A 16,519-nucleotide genomic window follows, 5' to 3' on the forward strand; every position below is an offset into this window, starting at 1 on the left:
ACCAGAGAAAAAGAAATGAGAAAAAAAAAACTATTACATGAAGACTAAACAACATGCTACTAAAAAAAATTTAAAAACCAGTGGGTCAATGAGAAAATCAAAAAGGAAACTTCAAATACCTTGAGACAAATGATAATGAAAACACAGTCAGACGTAATCTATGGGGTTAGTAAAAGTAGTCCTTAGAGGGAAGTTCACAGTGATACAGACCTTCCTCAAAAAAATAAGAAAATTTCAAAATAAATAAACTACAACCTAAAATAATTTTAAAAAGAAGAACAAACAAAACTTAAAGTCAACAGAGAGAAGGGAATAATAAAGATCAGAGAGGAAATAAATAAAATAGAGATTAAAAAGCAATAGAGAAAAATCATTAAAAACAAGTGCTGGTTCTTTGAAAGGGTAAATAAAATTGACAAACCTCTGGCCAGATTTACCAAGAAGAAAAGGGAGAAACCAAATAAATAAGAAACGTACAAGGAGAAATACCAACCAATAATGCAGGAAAAAAAGAAAATACTGTGAACAATTATATGCCAACAAATCCAACAACCTAGAAGAAATGGATAAATTTCTGGAAATAATATAGCCCACCAAAATTGAATCAAGAAGAAATAGACAATTTGAACAGACCAGTCGTTAGAAGTCAAGTAGAATCTGTTAAAAAAAAAAATTCCCAACAAGCAAATGTCCATGGTCTTCACAGGAGAGGCCTTCACAGGGGAGGGCTTCACAGGGGAGGGCTTCACAGGAGAATTCTACCAAACAGAAAAAGAAGAACTTTTGCTGATCCTTCTCAAATTCTTCCAAAAGACTGAAGAGGAAGAGACACTCACAATGACATTCTATGAAGCTACCATCATGCTGATACCAAAACCAAACAAAAACATCATCAAAAAAGAAAATTACAGGCCAATATCTTTGATAAATATAGATACAAATATTCTCAACAAAATAGCAAACCAAATCTGCAACACGTAAAAAAGATCATGCACCATGACCAAGTTAGATTCATCCCAGAGGGTGGTTCAACATATGCAAATCAGTGTGATATAGCACATCAACAGAAGAAAAGACAAAAAACACATGATCAGCTCAATAGATGCAGAAAAAGCATTTGACAAAATGCAACATCCATTCATGATAGAAACTCTTACCAAAATGGGAGAGAACATATGTGAACATATAAAGGCTATTATGACAAATCCACCAAAGGCATCCCTCCCTGCTCTAGATGGGGGTGGAGACAGACTTTCCACAAAGCTATCCCTCCCTGGCAAGAGAGTTCCAGAAAAACCTATTTCTGCTTTATTGACTATGCCAAAGCCTTTGACTGTGTGGATCACAATAAACTGGAAAATTCTGAAAGAGATGGGAACACCAGACCACCTGACCTGCCTCTTGAGAAATCTGTATGCAGGTCAGGAAGCAACAGTTAGAACTGGACATGGAACAACAGACTGGTTCCAAATAGGAAAAGGAGTACGTCAAGGCTGTATATTGTCACCCTGCTTATTTAACTTTTATGCAGAGTACATCATGAGAAACGCTGGGCTGGAAGAAGCACAAGCTGGAACCAAGATTGCTGGGAGAAATATCAATCACCTCAGATATGCAGATGATACCACCCTTATGGCAGAAAGTGAAGAGGAGCTAAAAAGCCTCTTGATGAAAGTGAAAGAGGAGAGTGAAAAAGTTGGCCTAAAGCTCAACATTCAGAAAACAAAGATCATGGCATCTGGTCCCATCACTTCATGGGAAATAGATGGTGAACTAGTGGAAACAGTGTCAGACTTTATTTTTTTGGGATCCAGAATCACTGCAGATGGTGACTGCAGCCATGAAATTAAAAGACGCTTACTCCTTGGAAGAAAAGTTATGACCAACCTAGACAGCATATTCAAAAGCAGAGACATTACTTTGCCGACTAAGGTCCGTCTAGTCAAGGCTATGGTTTTTCCAGTGGTCATGTATGGATGTGAGAGTTGGACTGTGAAGAAGGCTGAGCACCGAAGAATTGATGCTTTTGAACTGTGGTGTTGGCGAAGACTCTTGAGAGTCTCTTGGACTGCAAGGAGATCAAACCAGTCACTCCTAAAGTAAATCAGTCCTGAATATTCATTGGAGGGACTGATGCTGAAGCTGAAGCTCCAATACTTTGGCCACCTGATGCAAAGAACCAACTCATTGGAAAAGATGCTGATGCTGGGAAAGATTGAAGACAGGAGGAAAAGGGGACGACAGAGGATGAGGTGGTTGGATGGCATCACTGACTCGATGGACATGAGTTTGAACAAGCTCTAGGAGTTGGTGATGGACAAGGAAGCCTGGCATGCTGCAGTCCATGGGGTTGCAAGGAGTCAAACACAACTTAGCAATTGAACAACAATAGATCATTTATTAGTCGGACACGACTGAGTGACTGAACTGAATGACAAACCCACAGCAATACAATACTCAATGGTGAAAAGCTGAAAGCCTTTCTGCTAAAACATGGAACAAGACAAGAATGCCCATTTCCACCCGGAGAAGGCAATGGCACCCCACTCCAGTACTCTTGCCTGGAAAATCCCATGGACGGAGGAGTCTGGTGGGCTGCAGTCCATGGGGTCACTAAGAGTCGGACACGACTGAGCGACTTCACTCTCACTTTTCACTTTCCTGCATTGGAAAAGGAAATGGCAATCCACTCCAGTGTTCTTGCCTAGAGAATCCCAGAGACGAGGGAGCCTGGTGGGCTGCCGTCTATGGGGTTGCACAGAGTCGGACACGACTGAAGCAACTGAGCAGCAGCAGCAGCAGCCCATTTCCACCACTTCTATTCAACATAGTATTGGGAGTACTGGCCACAGAAACCAGAAAAGAAAAAGAAATAAAATATATCCAGTTGGAAGGGAAGAGGTAAAATTTAATTATATGCGGATGACATGATACTCTACACAGAAAACATTAAAGACTCCACACAAAAACTACTAGAACTGATAAATGAATTCATCAAGGTAATAGGATACAAGATTAACATAAAGAAATTGGTTGCATTTCTTTATACTAACAATTAAATATCAGAAAGAAAATATTTTAAAAAACTGTTAAAATCACACCAAAAAAAATACTTAGGAATAAACTTGACCAAAGAGATGAAAGACATATATTGAGAACTATAAAACAGGAAAGAGATGGAAATACCAGACCACCTTACTTGTCTCCTGAGAAACCTGTATGCAAGTCAAGAAGTATCAGAACTATACATGGAACAACAGACTGGTTCAAAACTGGAAAAGTTCATCAGGCTGTATATTGTCACCCTGCTTATTTAATGTTTAAGTAGAGTACATCATGTGAGATACCAGGCTGGATGAGTCACAAGCTGGAATCAAGACTGCCAGGAGAAATATCAACCTCAGCTATGCAGATGACATCACTCTAATGGCAGAAAGTGAAAAGGAACTAAATAGTCTCTTGATGAGGGTGAAAGAGGAGAGTAAAAAAGCTCGCTTGAAACTCAACATTCAAAAAACTAAGATCATGGCATCCAGTCCCATCACTTCATGGCAAATAGATGGGGGAAAAGTGGAAACAGTGACAGATTTTCTTTTTTCGGGCTTCAAAATCACTGCAGACGATGACTGCAACCATGAAATTAAAAGATGCTTGTTCCTTGGAAGAAAGGCTATGACAAACCTAAACAAGATATTAAAAAGCAGAGACATTACTTTGCCAACAAAAGTCCATAGAGTCAAAGCTATGGTTTTTCCAGTAGTCATGTATGGGTGTGAGAGTTGGACAATAAAGAAGGCAGTGGGCCAAAGAATTGATGCTTTTGAATTGTGGTGCTGAAGAAAACTCTTAAGAGTCCCCTAGACAGCAAAGAGATCAAACCAGTCAATCCTCAAAGAAATCAACCCTGAAATTTATTGGAAGGACTGATGGCTGAAGCTGAAGCTCTAATACTTTGGCCATCTGATGCAAAGAGCTGACTCTATGGAGAAGACCATGATGCTGGGAAAGATTGAGGGCAGGAGGAGAAGGAGGGGACAGAAGATGAGCTGGCTGGATGGCATCATCAACTCAGTGGATATGAATTTGAGCAAACTCTGGGAGACGGTGAAGGACAGAGAAGCCTAATGTGCTGCAGTCCATAAGGTCACAAAGAATCAGACATGAATCAGTGACAATAAAACAGGAAATTAAAGATGATTCAAAGAAATGAAAGGATATCCCATGCTCTTGGATTAGAAGAATTGATTGTTAAAATGGCCATACTACCCAAAGCAATTTACAGATTTAATGCTATCCTTATCAAATTACCCATGACATTTTTCACAGAACTGGACAAATAATTCTAAAATTTATATGGAACCATAAAAGACCCAGAATTGCCAAGGTAATCCTGAAGAAAAAGAATGAAGCAGGAGGCATAACATTTCCAGACTTCAAACAACACTCAAAGCTACAGTAATCACAACAGTGTAGTTTTGGCACAAAAATAGATCAATGGAACAGAATAGAGAGCCCAGAAAAATACCCACACACCTACGGTCAATTAATTTTTGACAAAGGAAGCAAGAATATACAATAGGAAAAAAGACAGTCTTTTTAGCAAGTGGTGCTGGGAAAGATAGACAACTGCATGTAAATCAACAAGGTTAGACTACACCCTCACACCACACACAAAAATAAACCCAAAATGGCTTAAAGATAAGACATGACAACATAAAACTCCCAGAAGAGATTGTAGGCAAAATATTCTCTAACATAAGTCATACCAATCTTTTTTTAGGTCAGTTTCCCAAAGCAATAGAAGTAAAAGCAAAAATAAACAAATTGGAGCTAATCAAACTTACAAGCTTTTGCACAGCAAAGAAAACCATAAACAAAATAAAAAGACAGTCTACAGGCTGGGAGAAAATATCTGCAAATATGTGACAAAGAAGGGTTTAATTTCCAAAACATACAAACAGTTCATACAACTCAAAAACAAAACCACCCCAAACAAAAATTGTACAGAAGACATAAATAGACATTTCCCTAGAGAAGAAATACAAATGGCCAAAAGAAACATGAAAAGATGTTCAACATCACGAATTATTAGAGAAATGCAAATCAAAACTACAATGAGGCATCACCTCATACCAGCCAGAATGGCCATCATTAAAATGTATATAAATAATAAATGCTGGAGAGGGTGTGGAGAAAAGGGAACCCTCCTACAATGTTGGTGGGAATGTTAAGTTGGTGTAGAAAACAGTATGGAGGTTCCTCAAAACATTAAAAATAGAATTGCCATATGATCCAACAATCCCACTCCTGGGCATATATCTGGACAAAACTTTAATTCAAATAGATACATGCATCCCTATGTTCACAGCAGCACTATTCACAATAGCCAAGACATGGAAACAACCTAAATGTCCATTGGCAGACGAATGGATAGAGAAGATGTGAAGTTATGGAACACTGCTGCTGCTGCTGCTAAGTCGCTTCAGTCGTGTCCGACTCTGTGCGACCCCAGAGACGGCAGCCCACCAGGCTCCCCCGTCCCTGGGATTCTACAGGCAAGAACACTGGAGTGGGTTGCCATTTCCTTCTCCAATGCATGAAAGTGGAAAGTGAAAGTGAAGTCGCTTAGCCGTGTCTGACACTTCACAACCCCATGGACTGTAGCCTACCAGGCTCCTCCGTCCATTGGGTTTTCTAGGCAAGGGTACTGGAGTGGGGTGCCATTGCCTTCTCCAACAATGCGATACTATTCAGTCATAAAAAAGAATGAAATAATGACATTTGCAGCCACATGAATGCTACTAGAGATTATCATACTAAGTGAATTAAGACAGAAAGAGAAAAAACAAATCCCTTATATCATTTACATGTGGAATCTAAAATATGAAACAAATGAACCTATCTATGAAATAGAAATGGAATCAGTGACATGGAGAATAAACTGGTTGTTGCTAAGAGGAAGAGGAGTGAGAGAAGCTTGAATTGGGAATTTGGGATTAGCATATGAAAACTGGTATATACAGAGTAGATGAACAAGGTCCTACTATACAGCACATGGAACTATGTTCAATATCCTGTGATAAACCAGAATGGAAAACAATATGAACAAGAATACACACACACACACACACACACATATATATATACATGTACATATAGCCTATATACATATATATATATAGGCTTCCCAGGTGGAGCTAGTGGTAAAGAACCTGCATGCCAATGCAGGAGACATAAGAGACACGGGTTCAATATCTGGAATGGGAAGATTCCCTGGAAAAGGGCATGGCAACCCACTCTAGTATCCTTGCCTGCAGAATCTCATGGACAGAGGAGCCTGGTGGGCTACAGTTCAAAGTGCTGCAAAGAGTTGGACATGAGTGAAGCAACTTAGCACACATGCATGCATATATATATATATATATACAAATGATCAGGCAGTTCTCAAGTTGCTAGGTTAGTATTTACCAAATTTAAAATTTATTAAATATATACTGTGTTAATATGAAAAAAGCATTATAAAAAATTTTATCTCTAATTTCTTGGTAATAGCTGATCCACTATTTTATAAAATAACCTACTCTACAGCAGCTCTCATAGTTGACTCATAATAGAAAAAGTTAACACATTTAAACGAAACTACTTGCTTATAAGAGTAAGTCTAAACACATTTTGCATTATTTTTCTTACGTACTTATAGTATAGAATGTCTTATTAGTTTTTTATGAATCCATATTTATTAACATTATTATAAAAATACATGCATTTGCATCCAGTTTCATATCTTAACTTACAAAGATGTGGTAAGCATTGACCATCAGATGTCATCTCTCATATATTGATAGCCTAGAGAAAAGGTAACTCTATTTGAAATCCTGGAAAAAATTGCTAAGCCTTCAGCATTCTCTTGTCAAAGTAATCATCATGACTAACAAGAAGCAATAAATGACAAACTAGGAATACAAATAGTGGTTTTACATTATGTCAGTACTTACAATTGATCTAGCCGCTCTGCTTATTCTTTGATCTTAATTCTAAAGTATTTATCATGAAACAATATCATTTCATTTAAGAACTACAGCAAAATATATATAAAGTCCTATGAAATTCCAAACAGTTGGATTGGTCCTAGTTTTACAATCAGGAAGAAACTGATCATGAAACATGTTCAGTTATGTAAATTAAAGAATTGTATCTCTTGTACAGCTTTTTTTTTTTTGTATTCCTCCTTATTCTTTAAACCAAAGAATACTCAGCTATGTTTATGGACAGGTGAAAATTCTTAAGAGGTAAAATAGCACTAGTGTATATCAAGAGAGCTAGCGCATTGGGGTAAAATTTTGTAACCCTTGTTGTTTCAGGCCACCTGTGCCTTCCAGAAATATCTTTTCTCCTAATATAAAGAAAACACTTGCTGCATGATCACGGTTTTTTGTTTTTATTTAGGGCAGAAGAGGCTGCTTCATTAATCAATAAAAAATATAATGACAATGTCTGCGGTTTACTTCCCCAGGTTTTATGGACCAATAAATTTTGGTTGTGTTCAAAAAAATTTTTAATTATTTAATCAAAACAAAAACTTATGGAGTATTATGTAAAAAATCCTGTCCTGGAGACAGCGGGTAACAAGACAGACTTCATCCATTACCTTTTGGAACCTATAGTCTAGTGGCACATATTGACCAAATATTAAACATTATATAATTATATAAAGTATATAATTCTTTATATAATTAAAATTGTGATGTTATATGAAGGATGTATGCAAGATGTTATGAGAGGTATCCTAATAGTTTACAGGAAGGAGAGAAAGCATCTTCAAGGAGGAGACATGAATCAATGAGAATGCTAGTAAGAAAGTTTGCTGTTCTAATCAAATCTGAAGCCAAATCTATGGTGTATTTTGTGTTTAAGTTAGTGTGACTTGGGTGTCTGTTGCTTACATCTAGAATTCCAAGATGCTGTTTAAATACCAAATAAGATGTAAAATCAGTTTTGTTCAAGATACTTAGAGAAGAGGCCACAGCTATTAGAGTTTAGGTTGCTATTCTAAGTTAATTTCAGATTGCAATTCATTTCTCTCAGGTAATTTGTTTCAAGTTCATGCCCTAAAGAAAATGTAATAATTCAATGGTGATATATGTCAGAGCCACACATTTTTTTTGCTTAAAAAACAAAACAGAAAAAGTGAAAAAGTATGCTTAAGATATAGCTAATTATCCATTGATATAAATACTTCAATTTTGAGTATTTATAAATAGCTTTAAAGAACACCTAAGAATACTTTTCAAATTATCTTCATGTACAGTTACCAAATGTATATACTACATGCTACAAAGCAATTTAGTAAACATTTATAGATCATAATCAATCCTAAAGGAAATCAACCCTGAAAATTCACTGGAAGGACTGATGCCGAAGCTCCAATACTTTGGCCACCTGATGTGAAGAGTCAACTCATTGTAAAAGACTCTGATGCTGGGAAAGACTGAGGGCAGGAGGAGAAGGAGGCGACAGAGGATGAGATGGTTGGGTGGCATCACCAACTCAGTGGATGTGTGTGTGTGTTAAGTTGCTTCAGGCATGTCTGACTCTTTGCAATCCTATAGACTGTAGCTTGCCAGGCTTCTCTGTCCATGGGGTCCTCCAGGCAAGAATACAGAAGTGGATTGCCAGGCCCTCCTCTTGAGGATCTTCTCAACCCAAGGATCGAACCTGTGACTCTTATGTCTCCTGCATTGGCTGGTAGAGGAGTTTAAGCAAACTCCAGAAGATAGTGAAGGACAGGGAAGCCTAGCATGCTGCAGTCCATGGGGTTGCAAAGAGTCAAACACAACTTAGCAACTGAACAACAATAGATCATTTATTAAGAACCAGGCCTTAAGGCTATAAAGATTAAAGACCAAGTCCTGCTCTCAAGGAGCTCATATCTAGGATTATGAGAAAAGTTCTCAGGAAAAATTAAATTCTATAAAACAGTAGTGCTAGACACTGGTGATTAACTAGCATACTGGCAGAGTTAGCTTATGTCGTTCACCTTTCTTCAGTGAATATTTATTGAGCACCTACAAGGGATACAAAGCATGCTGGATTATATCTGAGGTAGCAGTGGCAAACAAATTAGATATAGTCAAGTGAGGGAAATAGGAAGCACTCAAGAATTACAAAAATAATTAAAGCACTACTGTGTTTGGGGATCCTTAGATACCTAGAGCTTAATCCTTGTCCTTGTGTAACTCAAGTCCTAAATTTACAAATAGATAAATGATAAGTGAATATTTTAATAGTTATTTTAACAGTATGGGCAAAGTATTTTTGGAGCATACAAGCTGAGATATGCTTACTGAAATTAGAGAATGTTTTGCAGAGATGCCTTTGAGCTAAGTTGTAGAAAATAAGTAGGAGTAAATAGCATGCGTTCGTGCTAAGTTGCTTCAGTCGTGCCTGACTCTTTGCGACCCTTATGGACTGTAGCCTGCCAGGCTCCTCTGTCCATGGGATTCTCCACGCAACAATACTGGAGTGGGTTCCCATGCCCTCTTCCAGGGGATCTTCCTGACCCTGGGATTGAACCCACGTCTCCTGCGGCTCCTGCATTGCAGGTGGATGCTTTACAGTTAAGTCAACGTGGAAGTCCAAGTAGCATATGGGTGCTATTTTAATCAATGGAAACAAATAAGAAAATTTCCCCCATAAATTTCTGATCACAGAGAAGAAGATGTACACTATTGTATTGATTTTGTTTTTGTAGGCATGGAATATTAATTACATTTCTGTTTTAAGCTATCTCTTAGTAAATGACTTATGTAATGTTGAAATAAAAAAAATTTGTATTACAGTCTTAACTATGCTTTTAATATCAGGTTGGTTTTGTGTACTCAGATTCTTAAAGAGGTGCTACTATAGCTGTGGAGGAGTATTTTCTGTTTCACTTGGATAAAATACACTACTCTTTTCCCTCTCTTCTCTTCCTCTCATTCACCAAGCTCTGGCCAGACTGAGTTCCACCTTCTAGAAATGCCAAGTCTCTACCTCAGGACCTATGCCCTATAAGCCATTACCTAGAACATTTAAAGTATTTATCCAAGTTTTGTGTACTGGCTATCACTCCCACTCAGTAGACCATAACAAACATTTTTTGAATTAATTATTATTATGTTTGCACATTTTCACTATTGAAATGTTTTTCTTTTCTACCCAGCAAGTACAGAGTTTAAGCAAGAGACAAATTCAGAGACAAATTCAAAAGATGTAGGCTATAATTAATTATAAAAAAGTCAATATATAATTCAAATATTCTAAAATTAGAATTATTTATGAAGGGAAAAAGAATAAAATGAGATTAGGGAGTAAATATTTTAATGTCACCCTTTTACTACATGTTAGAGTACAGAATTATCACTTCCTTGGCAGGAAAAACATGTATGACTTTTGCAAGTTGTTATTTTTCACATCCACTTGGACCATGTTATAACTGAACTAATATGAATACTTGCCTTACTATTAAACAGACTCTAAAATTTAATTTAAAATATCTTTTGTCTCTATCATTTTATGTGTTTAGCATTTCTTAATGCATGTGTTTAAAACCTGAACATCAAATTTTCTTATCACATTGTGCATGAAAATCTCTTATCTTCTACATCTAAACAAATTAGACCACTATTCTTCAAGCACTTACCATGAGCTAAGCACCAACCCAAACACTTTAATATTCCCAACTCTATTTGAGTAGGATCAGCAGCCCCATTTTAAAAATAAGGAAACTGAAGCAAACATGACAAATGGTTGCTCAGAGTCACACTTTGGCATGAATCTTTCAGTGTTTAAATCCAGAGAGGAACTCCAGAGTCCACACTCTCAGCTATAATGCAATACTCCATCCATAATTCCTCTGCTATACTCTCTATGATTTATCAATCTGGAGCTACAAATATACTGTGAGAAAACACTTTGTAAAACATACCAAAAAAAAAAAATCTTAAAACATGAACTGATACTTTGGCAAAATAACCTTCTAAAAAGTAGAGTAGTTTGAAGTTCTAAAAAGAGTATCATATTCATATTAAATCAAAAAGGTACACTATTAAATAATGTTTTAAGAGACAAATTCTCAGAAGGATATTAACATCAGAATACAAAGTAATGTATCTGGAAGAACTGCTGAGCTGCAAACAACCTGGGTGTGAGTCAGAGAATATTAGGACAGGCCTGTCCACCAGGGATATAGATTTGATTGCATGTGACTTGTGTCAGCTTTGGAGAAATCAAGAGTAAAATATAAAAGCAAGGCAATGGGAATGTTTCTAAATGAGCCATTCAGCCTCTAAGGCAAGTTATATGGTAGCAGTTGAAATTCAAAGGGAAAGCATCAACATGCAAGCCAGGTTTATACATTGCTTGTTCATTCATTCCTTGAAATATCAGAAAAAAATTTTTAAATAGTAATAATACCACTTCAAAATTATTAACAATCTCTTCTCAGCTAGCAGTTATTAAAGCTCTAGTCAGTGACCTATTTAGATTCCTGAAATTATAGTACCTATTCATTCACAATGAATAAAAAAATAATATTTAAATTTTCCATTACCCCCAAAGGATTATATAATCCTACAGTCAGTAAGATAATAGAAAGCTTAAAGCTGTGTCTGTGTGCACATGCACATGTATATGTTGTTTAAATTTTCTCTCTATTGATTTTTTAAGACATTTTTAGAGCACTTTTAGGTTCATGGCAAAACTGAGCAGAAGGCAGAAAGATTTCCATATACTCCCTACCGCAACACATGCATGACCTCCCATTATCAACATTCACCACTAGAGTGGTATATTTATTTTAATCAATGAACCTACACTGATACATCTTTATCACCCAAAGTCCATAACTTAGATTAGGGTTGCTTTTTGTGTTGTACATTCTACTTGTTTGAGCAAAGTAGTAAATTTTACCAAACAGTAAAAGAATAGTTATCACCTGTCCTTCTCATGCAATTTAAAAAAACTGAAGAGGAAGGAACTTATTCTACAAGGCCAGCATCAAACTGACACCAAAATCAGACAGAGACACCACAAAAAGAGAAAACTGCAGGCAAACATTACTTATGAACATGGATACAAAATTCCTCACAGAATATTAGCAAATTAAATTAAATAATACATTAAAAGATTTTACACCATGATGAAGCAGGGTTTATCCCCAAAATCATATAATCATCTCAGTAGATATAGAAAAAAATTTTAATCAGAATTCAACATCCATTTACAATTTAAAAAAAACTCTCAACAAAATGGGTATACAGGGAATCATATCTTAACATTAAAGCCATACATGACAAGCTTACAGCCAACATCATCAGTTCAGTTCAATCAGTTCAGTCGCTCAGTCGTGTCCAACTCTTTGTGACTCCATGAAATGCAGCACACCAGGCCTCCCTGTCCATCACCAACTCCCGGAGTTCACCCAAACTCATGTCCATCGAGTCGGTGATTCCATCCAGCCATTTCATCCTCGGTCGTCCCCTTCTCCTCCTGCCCCCAATCCCTCCCAGCATCAGGGTCTTTTCCAATGAGTCAACTCTTCTCATGAGGTGGCCAAAGTACTGGAGCTTCAGTTTTAGCATCAGTCCTTTCAAAGAACATCCAGGACTGATCTTCAGAATGGACTGGTTGGATCTCCTTGCAGTCCAAGGGACTCTCAAGAGTCTTCTCCAACACCACAGTTCAAAAGCATCAATTCTTCGGTGCTCAGCTTTCTTCACAAGTCCAAATTTTACATCCATACGTGACCACTGGAAAAACCATAGCCTTGACCAGATGGACCTTTGTTGGCAAAGTAATGTCTCCGCTTTTGAATATGCTGTCTAGGTTGGTCATAACTTTCCTTCCAAGGAGTAAGCATCTTTTAATTTCATGGCTGCAATCACCATCTGCAGTGATTTTGGAGCCAAAAAAATAAAGTCTGACACTGTTCCCATTGTTTCCCCATCTATTTCCCATAAAGTGATGGGACCAGCTGCCATGATCTTAGTTTTCTGAATGTTGAGCTTTAAGCCAACTTTTTCACTCTCCTCTTTCACTTTCATCAAGAGGCTTTTGAGTTCCTCTTCACTTTTGCCGTAAGGGTGGTGTGATCTGCATATCTGAGGTGACTGATATTTCTCCTGGCAATCTTGATTCCAGCTTGTGCTTCTTCCAGCCCAGCATTTCTCATGATGTACTCTGCATAGAAGTTAAACAAGTAAGGTGACAATATACAGCCTTGATGTACTCCTTTTCCTATTTGGAACCAGTCTGTTGTTCCATGTCCAGTTCTAACTGTTGCTTCCTGACCTGCATATAGGTTTCTCAAGAGGCAGGTCAGGTGGTCTGGTATTCCCATCTCTTTCAAAATTTTCCACAGTTTATTGTGATCCACACAGTCAAAGGCTTTGGCATAGTCAATAAAGCAGAAATAGATGTTTTTCTGGAACTCTCTTGCTTTTTCCATGATCCAGCAGATGTTGGCCAATATCATGCTCAATGGTAAAAAGCTGAAAGCATTTCCTTTAAGATCAGAAACAAAACAAAGATGTTCCCTTTCACCACTTTTATTCAACATAGCATTGGAAGTTCTAGCCACAGAATTAGACAAGAAAAATAGGGATGAAAATTGGAAAAGAAGTAAAGCTGTTATTATGTGCGATGACATGATACCGAACATAGAATATCCTAAATACACCACCAAAAAACTAAAAGAACTCATCAATGAAGTCAGCAAAGCTGAAGGATACAAAATTAATATATAGAAATCTGTTGCTCAATATCACCAAAATCATTTCTATACACTAACAACAAACTATCAGAAAGAGAAATTAAGAAAATAATTCTATTTGCAATTTCAAGGGAAAGAACAAAAAGTCTAGGAACGGGTCTAACCAAAGTGATAAAAGACCTGTATTCAAAAATTATAAGATATCAATGAAGAAAACTAAAGATACAGATAGAAAGATACACTGTGCTCATGAATTGGAAGAAACAGTACTGTAATGACCATACTTTCCAAGGCAATCCACAAATTCAGTGCAATATATAAAATTCCACTGGCATTTTTCACAGAACTAGAATAAATAATTTCAAATTTTGCATGGAAACACACAAAAAAACCAAATAGCCAAAGTAATCTTGAGAAAGAACAAAGCTATAGGTATCATGTTCCCTGTTTCAAACTATACTACACAGTTGCAGTAATAAAGACAATTCAATACTGGCACAAAAACAGTCACATAAATCCATGGAACTTAATAGAGAGGCCAGGAATAAACCCATACTGGTCAAATTAATCTACAACAAAGGAGGCAAGAAGATACAATAGGAGAAAATATAGCCTCTTCAATAAATGGTATTGGGAAGACAGGACAGCTACATGTAAAAGAATCAGCTTAGATATTACATCATACACAAAAATAAACTCATAATGAATTAAAGACATAAAAATGAGACCTGAAACCATAAAACTTCCAGAAAAAAAAAAAAAGGCAGTACTCTCTTTGATACTGGACTTAGCAATACTTAGGATCTCTCAGGCAAGAGAAACAAAAGCAATAATAAACAAATGGAACTACTAAAAAACTTTGCACAATGAAGAAAACCATCAACAAAGCAAAAAAGGCAACCTACAAAATTGATATTTGCAATGATACATCAGGAAGCTTCCACAAGCTTCTTATCCTTATCCATCAGAGGACAGACAGAATGAAAATCACAATCACAGAAAACTAACCAAGATCACATCGATCACAGCCTTGTCTAACTCAATGAAACCATGAGCCATGCCATGTAGAGCCACTGAAGATGGATGGGTCATGGTGGAGAGTTCTGACAAAATGTGGTCCACTGGAGAAGGGAAAGGCAAACCACTTCAGTATTCTTGCCTTGAGAACCCCATAAACACTATAAAAGGGCAAAAAGATATGACACTGAAAGCGAACTCCCCAGGTTGGTAGGTGCCCAATATGCTACTGGAGAAGAATGGGGATATAGCTCCAGAAAGAAGAGGCTAAGCCAAACCAAAAACAATGCCCAGGCGTGGATGTGACTGGTGATGGATGTAAAGTTCAAAGCTGTAAAGAACAACATTACAAAGGAACCTGGAATGTTAGGTCCATGAATCAAGGTAAATTGGGAATAGTTAAACAGGTGATGGCAAGAGTGAACATCAACATTTTAGGAATCAGTGAATTAAAATGGACTGGAATGGGTAAATTTAATTCAGATGACCATTACATCCACTACTGTGGGCAAGAATTCATTAGAAGAAATGGAGTAGCCCTCAGTGTCAACAAAAGAGTCCAAAGCGCTGTACTTGGGTACAGTCTCAAAAATGACAGAATGATTTCTGTTCATTTCCAAGGCAAACCATTCAGTATCACAGTAATCCAAGTCTATGCCCCAACCACTAATGCTGAAGAACTGAAGTTGAACAGTTCTATGATGACTTATAAGAACTTCTAGAACTAACACCTAAAAAAGATGTCCTTTTCATCATACAGGACTGAAATGCAAATGTAGGAAGTCAAGAGATACCTGCAGTAACAGTCAAGTTTGGCCTTGGAGTACAAAATGAAGCAGAGCAAAGGCTAACAGTTTTGCCAAGAGAACACACTGGTCATAGCAAACACCCTCTTCGAACAACATAAGAGACAACTCCAAACATGAATATCACCAGATGGTCAATATCAAAATCAGATTGATTATATTCTTTGTGGCTGAAGATGGAGAAGCTCTATACAGTCAGAAAAAACAAGACTGGGAGCTGACTTTGGCTCAGATCATGAAATTCTTATTGCCAATTCAGACTTAAATTGAAGAAAGTAGGGAAAATCACTAGACCATTTAGGTATGACCTAAATTGAATCCCTTACGATTATACAGTGGACATGACAAATAGATTCAAGGGATTAGATCTGATAGATAGAGTGCCTGAAAAACTATGGACAGAGGTTCATAATATTGTATAGGAGGCCATGATCAAAATCATCTGAAAGAAAAAGAAATGCAAAAAGGCAAAATAGTTGTCCGAGGAGGCTTTACAAATAGCTGAGAAAAGAAGAGAAGTGAAAGGCAAATGAGAAAGGAAAAGATATATCCATCTGAATGCAGAGTTCCCAACAATAGCAAGGATAGAAAAGAAAGTTTTCCTAACTGGTCAATGCAAAGAAATAGAGGAAAACGATAGAATGGGAAAGACCAGAGATCTCTTCAAGAAAATTATGATACCAAGGGAACATTTCATACAAAGATGGGCACAATAAAGGACAGAAATGGTATGGACCTAACAGAAGCAGAAAATATTAAGAAGAGGTGGCAAGAATACACAGAAGAACTATACAAAAAAGATCTTCATGACCCAGATAACCACAATGGTGTGATCACTCACCTAGAGCCAGACATCCTGGAGTCTGAAGTCAAATAGGCCTTAGGAAGCATCACTACAAACGAAGCTAGTGCAGGTGATGGAATTCCAGCTGAGTTATTCCAAGTC

Source organism: Budorcas taxicolor, chromosome 10, assembly GCF_023091745.1.
Source record: "Budorcas taxicolor isolate Tak-1 chromosome 10, Takin1.1, whole genome shotgun sequence".
Taxonomy (NCBI): domain Eukaryota; kingdom Metazoa; phylum Chordata; class Mammalia; order Artiodactyla; family Bovidae; genus Budorcas; species Budorcas taxicolor.